Here is a 14,851-nt window from a genome sequence, read left to right on the forward strand (position 1 = left end):
AAAAGCTTTCAAGGGCGGGAGTATGTTCGCGCCTCTTCTTGAAAATAAATCATCGCCACCACTGCCTACAAATATTCTTCGTTCTAACTGTAAGTTTTCATATTACAATGCACTCTCAGCATGCATGGCTACATATGTAAATAGGTAAGCATTAACTACCGTACACCATTGCTTGAACAGTGACCGTCGCTGTCGCTGTCCACGTCGTCGTCATCATCATCATCATCGTCATCGTTGTCGTCGTCTTCGCTAGAGCTCTAACACTACATAGCAAATACTCTCATCGCCCACTCACTCCATCGCCATAAAAAAATCATTGTCATCGCATCTAGGCAGCGGTTTGTATGCACATACGCACATACGTGCATAAATACAAAGAACTTCACACTATATATACATCCCGTTTTACTAAAAAAGTATCAAACGGTAATCAGAAGAAATAAAGAAAATTATTACCAGATTGACACGCGGTGCGTTAGCAGGAAAACTATTGCCAAATAAATACAGTCCAGTTAAAATTAAATTGCGTTTAATTTTTGAACCATAATTGTAGAAAAGGCTCTACAATTCGCCACTCTTCTTGAGTGTTTCTGTTATGAAGGAGTACTCGGACCCAGAATAAATCAGCGCTCTGGCGGAAAATTTCACTCCGTTTTAGTGTATATTAACCCGTGCTGTTCCTAATAACACCCCTTTAGTTGTGTTAGCATGACACGAAGTGACGTTGTTATTATTATCTTGCCTTTTTTCAGGCTCCATCCTTGCCCTAGCCTGCTGTGAGGTTGAAGGTGTGTTGTCGGTGGCGTTTTGAGTCCACCTTTGAATAGTTGTCTTTATTTGTGCTGCCGGAAGATGGAGCAAGGTGTTGTGCCTTGCGTGGCACGTGCTGCAATTGAATGGGCTAGTGCAGCGTGTCACTGTGTGTCCCCCGACAGACAATTAAGACAATAAATATTGCTTTTTACAAACTCTATTTTCCCTGATGTAGACAACCTACGGAATTTTTGGCAATTTCGTAATTTATGCTCAGTACTGTTGCACATCTTATATACCAGTTTTGGTACGCTGGCTTGGTAAACCCCTAATTTTTTCGAACTTTCCCTTGGATTTGAACTTTGATTTTTGTTCGCTTTGGTGGTTTTGTTACCCCTGAGGTCAGAAACCGTTTCTAGTGTTTGGAAGCGATTGGACAGGAATTTGTCCATATCCTCCCATTTCGGTATATCAGTTTTTCTTTCCACGGTTTGTTCCCAAAGAGCCAGGGTAGATTGGGGAGTTTTGTTGAACACAAGTATGTTATGGTTGCATCCCAATTTGTGATGTCAATATTATGCATTGTAGCGCAGAAATGCAATTGTTTATTTCCCGTTGAAATTTTTTAATTGATGTTCCACACTCGTGTTCGACTGCCGTCAGGTTAAATAAAAGTTTAAGTTGCACGTTGACTAGAATACGCTTGTTTTCTTACCTGTCGCTTAGATTTTTCCAGGCGGTTGCAAAACCCTCGTTTGTTAACGAGCACTTGCCCATTATTTCTTTTGCCTCCCCTTGAGTTTTTTGTTTCAGATAATATAATTTTTAACATCTTCCAGATCGGTATTGAGAATGTAAATTGCCGTGAACATGTCTCTAAAGGCCGGCCAGGAAAGGTAGCCGCCTTTAAATACATCCGTATCGCAGCGCGAAGAATTTTCATCCTTTGCTTCATCTTTTGCCGGCTGTGGGGTGATAGTTTCGACTTCAGCCGCCACAGCAGACATGCATTGCATGCGAAGCAACTTTTATTCTTTCTTCTTAGCGAGCTGAGTTTCTCTTTGGACAGCTCAGGATTGCTGAGAAGACTTTCATATGTAGACTTGGTCTTCTTCCATAGTGCTCTTAGCTCCTCTTGCAGTAGTGCAAGGGTGTGCTTGTTCCGGGATTCGGCCGGGGTGGAGTTGAAATCTTGTTCGCACTCGACTATGGAATCAGCTAATCTAATATAAGTATCCATTGATTTTATTAATTTGAATATCTTGTTTCTTTAAAGGTGTCGAGCTTGGAGGTAAACGACTTAGTGGCGTTGGTGTGTATGCAACCGCAGCAAAAACTATAAGTGTCTTTTGTTTTTTTTTTTTGGGTAGTACAGCTATCAATCCTGCTGAGATTGAATTGTGTATAAGTAGAATGTTTAAAAACAAACGGATTGAAATTCTTATCTGATTGAGTGTGTTAACACAGATAGACAGATAGAAATTCTTATGTGAATTTATTGCGATAAGCAAAAATTTGCATCAGGTGTAAATCTTGCCGTGAATGTAATGTGTAGCCAGTGATATGAAACACTTATAGAGATCCTCACGAGGATTTAATTATGTAAACCACAGATAGAAATCCTGACGAGGATTTAATGTGTATACAGTGATATAGAAATAAACACAGATAGAAATCTTGACGAGGATTTAGTGTGTATAAAGTGCTATAAAATACAGATTGAAATCCTGAGGAGGATTTATTATGTATGTAGTGATATGCAGCACAGATAAAAATCCTGAAGATGTTCTAGTGTGTACAAAGGGATATTAAACACAGATAGAAATCCTGACGAGGATTTAATGTGTGTACAGTGTTGTGCAATGCAGAGAAGGTAAATCGTCTGCAAATATTTAATGTGTCTAAAGGGTGTGTTGGACACAGATAGAAATATTTTCTGAAAACTTAGCGTGTCTAAAAAAGGTTTTAAAAACGCAGATGTAATCCCGATGTGGATATAATGTGTCAACCTCGAGATTTGAAACACAAATAGAAATCCGAACGCGGATTTAATGTGTATAAAAAAACAGTGTGAAGTGAGCGCAATCCCAGAGTAGCCAACCAGGGATCTTTCCCAATATAAGAAAATACATTTTTTTATCCAACTTTAAGTGGAAAATTACGATTTTAATTATTAATTGGTACTAAAACTCCTGTCGCAACTAATTCGTTTAAGTTCTTCTCAATTTTGTTTTTCCATGCAAGAGGAACTGGACGTGGTTTGAAAAATATGGGCTTTGCGTCACTATCCACAGCTAACGAAATTTTACTCAACTTATAAGCGCCCAGACCATTGTCAAAAACTTCAAAAAATTCATTTTTTAAATCCTCAGCGATTGTGGAAGATCGATTAGTGTTACCGATAGAATTCACTTGCACTAGTTCAAAACCAAATTTTCGCAAAAAATGTCTGCCAAATAAAGCGGAATTATTGTTATTAGTAACTATTGATTTTACTTTCTTTTTGACTCCATTGCATTCTATCATTTCATAGTATTCTCCGTGTACTTTAATTCGGTTGCAATTATAATCAATAAAAGGGTCATTACAAGGATTAAGGCTTACGTTCTTATTAATTTTATTTAAATAATGTTTAGAAACCAAGCTACATGGTGAACCCGAATCGCATAATATGTTCATAGAAACTCCGCCTATTTTGACCGATACACTGTACACTTTAGCTGAATCATAACCCTTGCTTTGGTTGATACTGTAAATAGAAAAATTATGCGAATTGTTAGTATTAAATTCGTCGCCTGAACTATCAGATTCTGATACGTAATTAACTACTTTTCCACTTGTTTTGCAAACTGGTGCTAACGGCCCGATTCTTAGCGTTACCGGTAAAATAGTACCCAGAACATTATGTAACCGAAAATCGTTACCAGTTCTTATATTCGCGATTCTGGCCAAAGTGGTAACGCTGTCATCACCGAAAAACTCACCAATGTCTGTGGTGAAATTTAAAAGTTGGTTTTCTTCGCTTTACCCATGGCGGAACGATACAAAGTGGCAGCATGCGACAGCTGATTATACACTTTTTTATTTGATTTGATACATCAACTTCCGGCGCAGTACCATTTTCACATTCGTCCATCGAATTTACAAAAACAAAGTACATGGAATTTTTATTTATGTTTGTAGGTATGTCACCATGCTGCCACCTTGTATGGTTCCGCCATGGCTTTACCGAAAATGTGTCACTCGTAGATACGAGGCTAACGAATAAACGAGGCGATGTGTATATACGTACATACATGCATAAGATTTTGCATAGCTATATTGTAATTTATTCTGTGAAAGTACATAATGTAAACAAATATATAATATATAGCAAGAGGCAACACTTTTTTACTATTATATTTACTTATTTGCGCTTACAATTCTTTATTTTTCAGTTTTGCCTTTTTCTAAACAACAGCTGTTGTGTGGTTATTTCATGTAACCACCTACTTTTGTGGGTAAAAAATTATCCGCCTACTTTCGCGAATAGAATACCAAAAGGGTGTAGAAGTTTCCACATGATTTCGTTACCATGGTGAAGAATGTTGTTACCACATTAGAATCGGGGCGTAAGTGTCCAATTTTGCCGCACTTATGACATTTGCTATTCTTGTATCGACATTCGTTAGTTGTATGATTTCGCCACCCACAGTGATTGCAAGCTTTTGCGTATTTTGTTGATGTATTGTGAGTTCCTTTCTTCTTTTTACGGTCATGTTTGTTGTCTTGCTTTGAAGTGTCAGAAGTAGAGCTTTTCGATTTGTTATTACTCTTGCCAGTTTTGGTATAATTCACTTGCAAGTTGTGCTCATGCTTTGTCGATGACAGTTTCATCTCCATAATGAGAGCTTTTCGGAGTGCTTGGTCAATGCATATGTTCTCGTCTTCTTCGCACATACGTTCAAATATTCCGCTGTGAAGACCCATTATGAAACGATCCATTACAAAGGCTGACAGGTTGTAACCAAAACTGCATGTTAGCGCGAGTTTTTTTACTCGTGCATGCCATTGCGATACCGTTTCACTTTCAGCTTGTGTTGCTGAGTGAAAATTCTTACGCTCGCGGAAAACAATGGACAGTGGAGTGTAATAAACTTTGAGTATGTCACTTAGCTCCTTATACGTTTTTGATACCGGTGCAGCTGGGCTGCAAAGGTTGTGCAAAACCTCATATGGTGTTGGGCCAATGGCTTTTAAAAGAGTAGCCTTTTTTGCATTCTCTTCTGTGCAATTTATTTCCGCAAAATGAATTTCTAACTTTTCTTTCCACAATATCCGTGATTCCGTTTGTGGAGAAAATTGCTGCACATTATTTGGACGGTATATGGTTACCGTATTTTGAGGTTCGCCTGGCATTATAGTAAAGTTTATGATAAATTTTTGTTTAGCTCTGTAATTACAGATGCTGCACTTTCAATTTCTTTTGTATGTACACAAGAAGAGAAAAAAAATAAATTTTATTTTTCCTTTTTACTTCGTCGCCAATATGTTATGTACCTAGTGAAACGCACAGAAGAGTTGTTTGTTCATGACTTCACTTTATTGACTAACTGTATGCTTATTCTAGACTCGCAATGAGATGCGAATAATAACTAAGATAATTCTTAAGGTGAGTATATATAATTGGAGGTGAGTTATGTTTAGTTTGTAATTCACAATGACGATACCTAACAATAAACAACGTTGAAAAAATGCAAGCTATATAACATAAAGCGATATAGATCAATTGTGTTTGTGAGTAATTGTGATTTGCAACCAATATGAATATGCCACTAGCCACCCAACGCAGTGCTAAGTTTTCGGCTTTTTGGTATTATTTCACTTTGCAACTGATTAACAAAGAGTGTTCTGTGATGGATGTACTAAGGCTATCAACCAAGTGAAAATATGGTTCCTGTTGCAAGGTCTTTGTCAACGTATGTGACGAATCGGAGGTGTACACAGTGTAGTGATGAGCGTGTGAAAAAAAAACTTAAAAAAATTCATTGACTGTCTGCCTTGAGCGGTGTCGGCTAACCCTTACCACTGGTAGGGGAATCACCCGATCGTCAAACGGCGTTGTGTGCTTAGTAAACACGAAAATTATTTCCACTTGCTTTGCCTTTTGTTGTGTCTACCACGATGATAATGGATGTTGTATGCTGTGATGATTATGGACTGTATGCTGTGATGTTAATGTGATGATGTGACGTTGATAAGATTGTATGACCTGTATATTGTGGTGACCTGTAGTTGGATGATGATGTGATGTTGCGTGATGAAGCTAATGGACTGTATGAATGATAATGGATGTGATGATGCTATTAACGGATTGTATGTGATGTTGATGAGTGGGCTGTTTGATGTTGTGATGATGATAAGATAGTATGTGATGCTGAATGGATGTGATGATGATGTGATACTGTACTGACTGTATGTGAATGTGTGCTGACGAGTTGGTATACGTTGCTCGCTCGTTGTTTCTTTGCTGGTTTTTATGTATGCTGATAATAACCCCCTTAAATTTTGTTTAATTTATTCAAAAGTGATATTGGCAATTGGCAAACATTTTTAAAAAGGTGCTTTTTCTGCAACTTAGATTTTCTCGGCACGAATGGAACAAATGTGTGCGGGGGAATGAGGCACCCGGGTCTTGGGGCGCGATTGCACGCAAATAAAAAGAAAATAAAGACATAAATTAGTAACAAGTAACCATAAGTTTATTCACTGTATACAATAAAAATTTATCGCTGGGTTTCATAAATAGAATAATTAATGCCAATTTACCAAATGGCAATTCAAAGTTTAAAACACAACTCAAAGTTTAAAAAATACACTTGTGAAATCGGTAAAATCAATTATGACTCGTAAATGGAAAAGATGTTAGGAAACTCACCTGTGAGATAGCTGCTGGCGCTCGAACGTTCCGCAAAAGAAGTGAAACAGTTTAAAACGGAAAAGGTCCGCACCACCTGCCAATAGCTAACTTTCGTCGAGTTTTTTCCCCTTTGAAGTTAGCGCTCGGCAGGGGTGGGCCGTTACCGGTAAATAATACTATTACTAAAAATGTGCTTTATGGTGGTCGTGAATACTTAGGCTGGTGGCCTAAACATAGATTGTAGTAGTTTTGGCATATATGTACGAAGCCAGACAGAAACTTTGAATGTGTTAGTAAGCGGAATCAAGTCGAAATAAAAATTAAAAATTTTGTCTGAATTCGATTTTTTGTTCTTCTTCTTATGTTTGTGATTTTGTTGATAAGACGTAGATGGGAATGTAAGATTTCCTCACCACAATCTAAGGTTGTGTTAGTTTTGGCCTATATGTACGAGGCCGGACGAAATGTTTGAATGTGTTGGTAATAAGAATCGACCCAAAAAAATTTAAGATTTTGTCTCTGGTTTGACTTTTGTGCTTGTGGATGAGGCGAAGGAGGGTATGGAAGTTAGGAAAAATGCTTGCATAATTTTAGCAACATTTGCTATTTTATATGGTCGCCTATTACCATGCCAGCTTTCTATGACCTTGAAATACCTACCCTTTTTAGCTTTGAGAACAATTTCTAACAATTGAAAGTAATTCAACAATTGTTTGAATTTGGTCAGCTTTTGATTTTGTCAAATGGTTTTAGCACATATATACATTATAAGTATTAACTTGAGCGGGCTTCGAATTCACAAAAACCCACAACAATTCAGTAGCCTATATATCTGTGCTACAATAGCTGATTACGTTTTGTAGCCTAACAGGCAGTTATAAGCAAGAGTTTCAGTCTAGTGAGTAGTGAGTGAATGCGTGGGACATACTTATAATTAACGGTAATTTCTGACTTCGATACATATTTATATGTTGTACAAAGGAGATAGCTCTATTATCCTCTTTGGTTTGTATAGTACTTTTTACTTTGCAGCATTCATTTAATAATTATAGATGCGAAATGCAATTTATATTACTCCAGTAACCCTACAAATTTTTCTGATGGCCTGGTCAATCGGGCTCGTTTTCAAATGTTCTGCCTTCATGGAAGCTGGAGGCCCAGGATACAAAAATTTTACAGTTTGAGGAAAAAATCGAGACCGAGGTGGATGCTTTGAGAGGACGTATCGAGCAGTTGCAACTTAATCGCCCCGCCGCTTCAGGGAGTAATACGAAGGTAAAAACTCCATATTTTGACGGTTCTGTTCCTTTCCAGGTCTTTAAGCTACAGTTCGAGAAGACCGCAGCAGTGAACAACTGGAATGCTAAAGATAAAGTTGCTGCACTGTTCGTGGCATTGAAAGGGCCGGAACGGAACAGTTATAAAGCATTGATGGCCGCTGTCGAGAGACGTTATGGAAGCAAGCATAGAAAACAGATATACCAAATTGAGTTGCAAAACCGTTACCAAAAAGCGAATGAGAATTTGCAGGAGTTTGCGTCCGATGTTGAAAGATAGGCTCATCTTGCAAATGCAGACACACCCGTGAAATACACCGAGAGGGTTAAAATTCACAGCTTTATAAATGGAATACGGAATGTCGAAACGAAACGAGCTACATATGCGGACCCAAAGCCAACATTTGTTGAAACGGTATCACATGCTCGGATTCAGGAAATAGCATCGCTTCTGTGTAAGCCAGCGTTCAAAGCACGCCGTGTGGAGGTAGAAAGGCCGGAGGCCGGACTGGGTGAACACAATACTGGAGGCGCTGACGGGATCGCGAAAGTGGAGTGAAAGAGTTATCAAATGCTTCAAATGTGCGAAGCCCGGTCACATTGCACGTCATTGCGATCTTGATCTAATGGTTTCAACAGCATGAGTGGTCTTAATAACAAAGCTGGAGGGGATGAGCAAGAGCGAGTAAGAGGTAGAGATCGAGAGCTAGCTCCAGCTATTGAATGTCCTGTGATATCTGTGTCGCAAATTGGAAGAAAATCGAGCAGTCTTACCGTTAGAGGGAATGTCGATGACAAGGAGCGTGTACTGACTGTAGATACGGGTTCTTCTCACTCCATAATCCGATCTGATTTAGTCAACAGGAGAGTAAAATCATTACCTTCAGCAAGGTCGCGTACGGTCACTGGCGAGTATAACCAAGTCCAAGGAGAAGTGGTATGTGAGGTCTTAATTGGAAAGGTCACGATTCTACACAAATTCATTGTGGCTGAGATTGTTGATGAAGTCATATTGGGAGTGGATTTCTTGGTTGACCATGACATCAAGATCGATATGCAGAGAAGGGTGATGCATTATAAGAACCAGGAAGTGCCACTAACTTCAGTTTGGAGAAAGGGTTCAGCAGTAAGCGAGTGCTGGTGGAGAAGACTCGACAAAGACCACGAAAGTCAAAGATAAACATTGACGGAACGTATGGGCCAAATAAAGCGAAATCAAATGTACCTGCGAGAGAAACACTGGCATTGACAAAACCAAATGGAAGCACAAAAACGAAGGAAAGAATTTACCAAAAGGAATGCGAGGGTAGTTTTAAGCCAGGGCGCACTACTGTTGTGAAACGTGGGAACGATACTGATTATGCGAAGCCAATCCCTCAAGCGCAAGCTCTGTGAAGTAGTTCATCGGCCAAAGAACAGAGTGTGGAGGAGTGACCCAGGGTAATGAGTAGTAAGATGAAACATAGGTACGACAAGAACTATAATTCGGAAGGTTTCTTGGAGGGAGATTTGGTACTGCTATACAACCCTCACCGGCGGAAAGGTGTACCATCCAAATTTCGGTGCAACTGGGAAGGCCTGTACAAAGTTGTGAAGAATATCAGTGATACCATCTACCGCATACAAACAATTGGGAAACCACGAAATAGAAGGGTGGTTCAATTGGAGAGGCTAACAGCGGTTAGATCGTGAGAATTGTCTCACGGTCAGACTTAGGTGGAGGGCAGTGTGACGAATATTAGTGACACTAAGTGCTACTCACATCACTAGTCTGATGCTAAGTAAATAAAGCCACAACAACAATAAAGCAAGCAGTCACTTGTATCTAAATAAAAGAATCAATCATTATGTCTACACATATGTAAGTGCACGCAGCGGAGAGAGACGCACAAACACATGCATATATCTGAAATACTCCCGAAAGTATGCAATCATTTGTGCAAGTATCACTCACATATACACACGCATGGACTTTGCGAGAAGCTATAAAATCGTACATCTGGAGTTATAGTTGAGAAATTTATAGCTTGTAAACGAAAAGTAAATTCGCCTAGAAGTATGCGAACGAGAAATCACTGAGTATAAAAGGAGGTAAAGCTGAGAATCAGTAATGAGTTTGATTTAAGCACGCTATCTGTCGAGAAGTAGTAGTATTGTGAAGTACTTGAATAAAGGCCATTTTGCATTATTGAATAGTGGAATTAGTGTGAAATAAGACGATTTGCCCCAAATTCGTCACAATATGTGTATTTTAAGATATCAATAAATATTAAAATATATGTATGTATTTATATTAACGAACAGAATCTTTATTATAACCACATAAAATAAATTAAAATATATTTATATTAAAGAAGTATAAATAATTTTGCAAAAAAATTAAGAAAATCGTATAAGGACTACGTCTACTTTTATATGGAAGAGGTTAAAAATACCCGTAGACGAATATAATAGGTAATATACCTACATAGTTGCAAAAATAGCTTTATATAATTTACAGTGGTTGCCATGGAATGATTTTCCAAACAGTAAAAATTTACTTTTTGCAGCTAACTAAAGTTCTTCTATAGAAGTGAGTTCCTTTCCGGAATCCTTTAAACAAGTCAACTATCAGCTAGCTCTGTTTAGCAATTAATCATTTTTTCCTGCAGGGCGATAAATACACCATTTGGCACTACTAAGCAATCATGATAGCCTAGCGGTTGCCATCGCAGAGGCTTAAGGTCGATCCTAACCAACTCATTGCATTTTTATACTCTACTGAGCAAAGATCATAAAGTATACATATTGTCACGGATACTAGCATCCCTAAGCTATACCATCACTAAGGCGATGCTAAGCGATGTTTACGTCAATAATCAAATCATGTATACACATTTATAAGGCAGCCGAGAGATGTCACACACAGATGCATTTACTTATACGCCTATGTGTGTGCGAGAGACTGTAAACTACAAACTCACATACATCTGAGAGACGCTGAAAAGTAGAAAATTGTAAACAAGTAGAAACTATATGAGAACTATAAACACTCGAAATAGTTGGTAAGTTCTGGAAATAGAAGAGCCTAGATGTATGCAGCGTAAACTATAAAAGCGGCAAAAGCGAGTAAAATGGAATTCAGTTTGATTTGAGTTGTCAAGCAGTTGCGATTAAGACGATATCTAGCGAGCAATAGCAGTATTATTTTGAATAGTAGAGTTTCATTGAGCTATCAATCAGCGTGGTTATTAAGCAAGCTATTCGTTGCACAGTTTGAGTGTATTGTGAAGTACTTTAATAAAGGCCATTTTGCATTATTACAAATTGGAGTTATTTATTCAACAGTTTAGTGATTCGAACTTAGCAGAGGATTGCAAATAAGAGGATTTGCAAATAAAAAGTCGTTACAATTGGTGTCAGAAGAGGAATTGTTGAATAAATTCTAGAGGACAACAAGGACATGGCAAAGTTAAGTGAATTGAAGATCCCGCAACTGAAGAAGGAGTTGGAGAGCCGTGGATTGAATACAAGCGGCGTTCAACTCGAACTTCAGGCACGGCTACGAGAAGCAATGGAAGCAGAAGGAATTGATGTGGAAGAGCATGTCTTTCATCTTGATGGCGAGGAGACAACAAAAATTGAAGAGAAGAACGAAACATCGCAGACGGTTACCAGTACAGACTTGAACATGATTTTAGCTGCAATATCTGCTCAAACATCGACAGTGTCATCTCAACTGGCAGAACAGCAGACATATATGGAATCGCAGGAGAACCGTATAACATCCAAGATGGAAGAACAGAAGACATATATGGCATCACAACTAGAATCGCAGGAGACACGCATAACATCCAAGATTGAAGCACAAGAAACGCGTATGTCAGAAATGTCGACACAGATTACATCAAAAATGGAGACACAACTGAAAGCACAAGAGGCACGCATAACAGTACAACTCGAAGCACAAGAGGCGCGTATATCATCAAAACTCGAAGCACGTATGGACGAGAAAATAACGCAGTTTGAGGAAAAAATCGAAGCCGAGGTGGATGCTTTGAGAGGTCGTATACAAGAGTTGCAATTAAACCGCCCAGCTGTTTCAGCAAGCAATACAAAGGTAAAAACACCATCCTTTGACGGTTCTGTTCCTTTCCAGGTCTTTAAGCTACAGTTTGAGAAGACCGCAGCAGTGAACAATTGGAATGCGGAAGATAAAGTTGCTGCACTATTCGTGGCATTGAAGGGGCCAGCAGCGGAAATTCTACAGACGATTCCCGAAGGAGAGCGGAACAATTACGACGCATTGATGGCTGCTGTAGAACGGCGATACGGAAGCGAACACAGGAAACAGATATTTCAAATAGAATTGCAAAACCGCTACCAAAAAGCTAACGAGACTTTGCAGGAGTTTGCTTCGGACATTGAAAGATTGGCTCATCTTGCAAATGCGGATGCACCCGTAGAGTATACGGAAAGAGTGAAGGTTCAGAGCTTTATAAATGGCATAAGGGACGTCGAAACGAAGCGAGCCACATACGCGAACCCAAAGCCAACATTCGCAGAAACGGTGTCACAAGCTCTGATTCAGGAAACGGCGTCGCTTCTGTGTAAGCCAGTTTTCAAAGCACGCCGTGTGGAAGTAGAAAGGCCAGAGTGGGTAGACGCAATATTGGAGGCACTGAAAGGATCGCAAAAGCGAAGTGAAAAAGTTATCAAATGCTTCAAATGCGGGAAGTCCGGTCACATAGCACGTCATTGCGATCTTGGTCTTAATAGTTCCAACAATGGGGGTGGCCGTAAATGCAAAGCTGGAGGAGATGAGCAAGAGCGAGTAAGAGGTAGAGAGCTAGATCCAGCTATTGAATGCCCTGTGATATCTGTGTCGCAAATTGGAAGGAAATCAAGCAGTCTTACCGTCAGAGGGAATGTGGATGGCAAAGAACGAGTACTGACTGTAGATACGGGCGCATCTCATTCCTTGATCCGATCTGACTTGGTCAACAGGAGAGTAAAACCGTTACCTGGAGCAAAGTTGCGTACGGTCACTGGCGAGTATAACCAAGTTCAGGGAGAAGTGATATGTGAAGTATTGATTGGGAAGGTCATGGTTCTACACAAATTTGTTGTGGCGGAGATTGTTGATGAAGTTATATTGGGAGTGGATTTCTTGGTTGACCATGACATCAAGATCGATATGCAGAGAAGGGTGATGTGTTATGAGAACCAAAATGTGCCACTTAACTTTAGTTTGGAAAAATGGTTCAGCAGTAATCGGGTACTGGTGGAGAAGACTCGACGAAGGCCACGAAATTCAAAGGTAAAGGTTGATGGAACAAATGGGCCAAACAAATCAAAACCGAAGGTACCTGTGAGAGAAACACTGGCATTGAAAAGCCCTAACGAACGTACTGAAACGAAGAAAGAATGCAAGGGTGGTTTCAAGCCAAGGCACACTACTGTTGTGAAGCGTCGGAACGATACTGATTGTGCAAAGGAAATCCGTCCAGCGCAAGCTCTGCGAAGTAGTTCTTCATTGGTCAAGCAACAGAGTGCGAGGGAACGATCCAGGATAATGAGTAGTAAGATGAAACACAGGTACGGCAAGGAAAATAATTCGAAAGGTTTCTTGGCGGGAGATTTGGTACTGTTATACAACCCTCACCGGCGGAAAGGTGTTCCATCCAAATTTCGGTGCAGTTGGGAAGGCCCGTACAAGGTTGTGAAGAAGATCAGTGATACCATCTACCGCATACAAAGCATTGAGAAACCACGGAGTAGAAGAGTGGTACATTTGGCGATGCTAGCAACGTTTAGATCGAGAGATTTGTCTGATCGGGACGATCAGACCTAGGTGGAGGGCAGTGTCACGGATACTAGCATCCCTAAGCTATACCATCACTAAGGCGATGCTAAGCGATGTTTACGTCAATAATCAAATCATGTATACACATTTATAAGGCAGCCGAGAGATGTCACACACAGATGCATTTACTTATACGCCTATGTGTGTGCGAGAGACTGTAAACTACAAACTCACATACATCTGAGAGACGCTGAAAAGTAGAAAATTGTAAACAAGTAGAAACTATATGAGAACTATAAACACTCGAAATAGTTGGTAAGTTCTGGAAATAGAAGAGCCTAGATGTATGCAGCGTAAACTATAAAAGCGGCAAAAGCGAGTAAAATGGAATTCAGTTTGATTTGAGTTGTCAAGCAGTTGCGATTAAGACGATATCTAGCGAGCAATAGCAGTATTATTTTGAATAGTAGAGTTTCATTGAGCTATCAATCAGCGTGGTTATTAAGCAAGCTATTCGTTGCACAGTTTGAGTGTATTGTGAAGTACTTTAATAAAGGCCATTTTGCATTATTACAAATTGGAGTTATTTATTCAACAGTTTAGTGATTCGAACTTAGCAGAGGATTGCAAATAAGAGGATTTGCAAATAAAAAATCGTTACAATATTAACTTTGTTCACATAACAGTAGCCTTTAACGCCATAAATAAAAAAAAATGTAAGGCGCGATAACCTCCGAAGAGATCTAAGGCCGAGCTTCTCTTCCAATTTGCGTCGTACTCCTCTTGATTTTTCCCTACAAATTGGCCGGACGGGACCTACATGTTTTATGCCGTCTCCGAACGGCATCTGCAAGGCAGATGAGTTTTCACTGAGAGCTTTTCATGGCAGAAATACAATCGGAGCGCTTGCCAAACACTGCCGAGGGGCGACCCCGCTTAGAAAAATTTTCTTCTAATTGAAAAATCTTATTTCTAAAATTTTGATGTTGCTTTGCCCGGGAGTTGAACCCAGGGCATACGGTGTGATAGGCGGAGCACGCTACCATCACACCACGGTGGCCGCCATTAACGCCATAATCTACTTAATATACAATTTTGGAAAACAGCAAACAAAAAATTTTAAAAATTTGGTCAAAT

The 14,851-nt window shown here is 39.5% G+C and overlaps 1 protein-coding gene across 8 annotated transcripts in view; it reads left to right on the forward strand.

The window, feature by feature from the left end:
* The window catches only part of LOC137240360 (CUGBP Elav-like family member 1), a 1,194,531-nt gene that overhangs the window by 287,765 nt on the left and 891,915 nt on the right, over positions 1-14,851 (forward strand). The window lies entirely within an intron of this gene.

This window comes from Eurosta solidaginis, chromosome 2 (genome assembly GCF_040869045.1).
Source record: "Eurosta solidaginis isolate ZX-2024a chromosome 2, ASM4086904v1, whole genome shotgun sequence".
NCBI classification, from domain to species: Eukaryota; Metazoa; Arthropoda; class Insecta; order Diptera; family Tephritidae; genus Eurosta; species Eurosta solidaginis.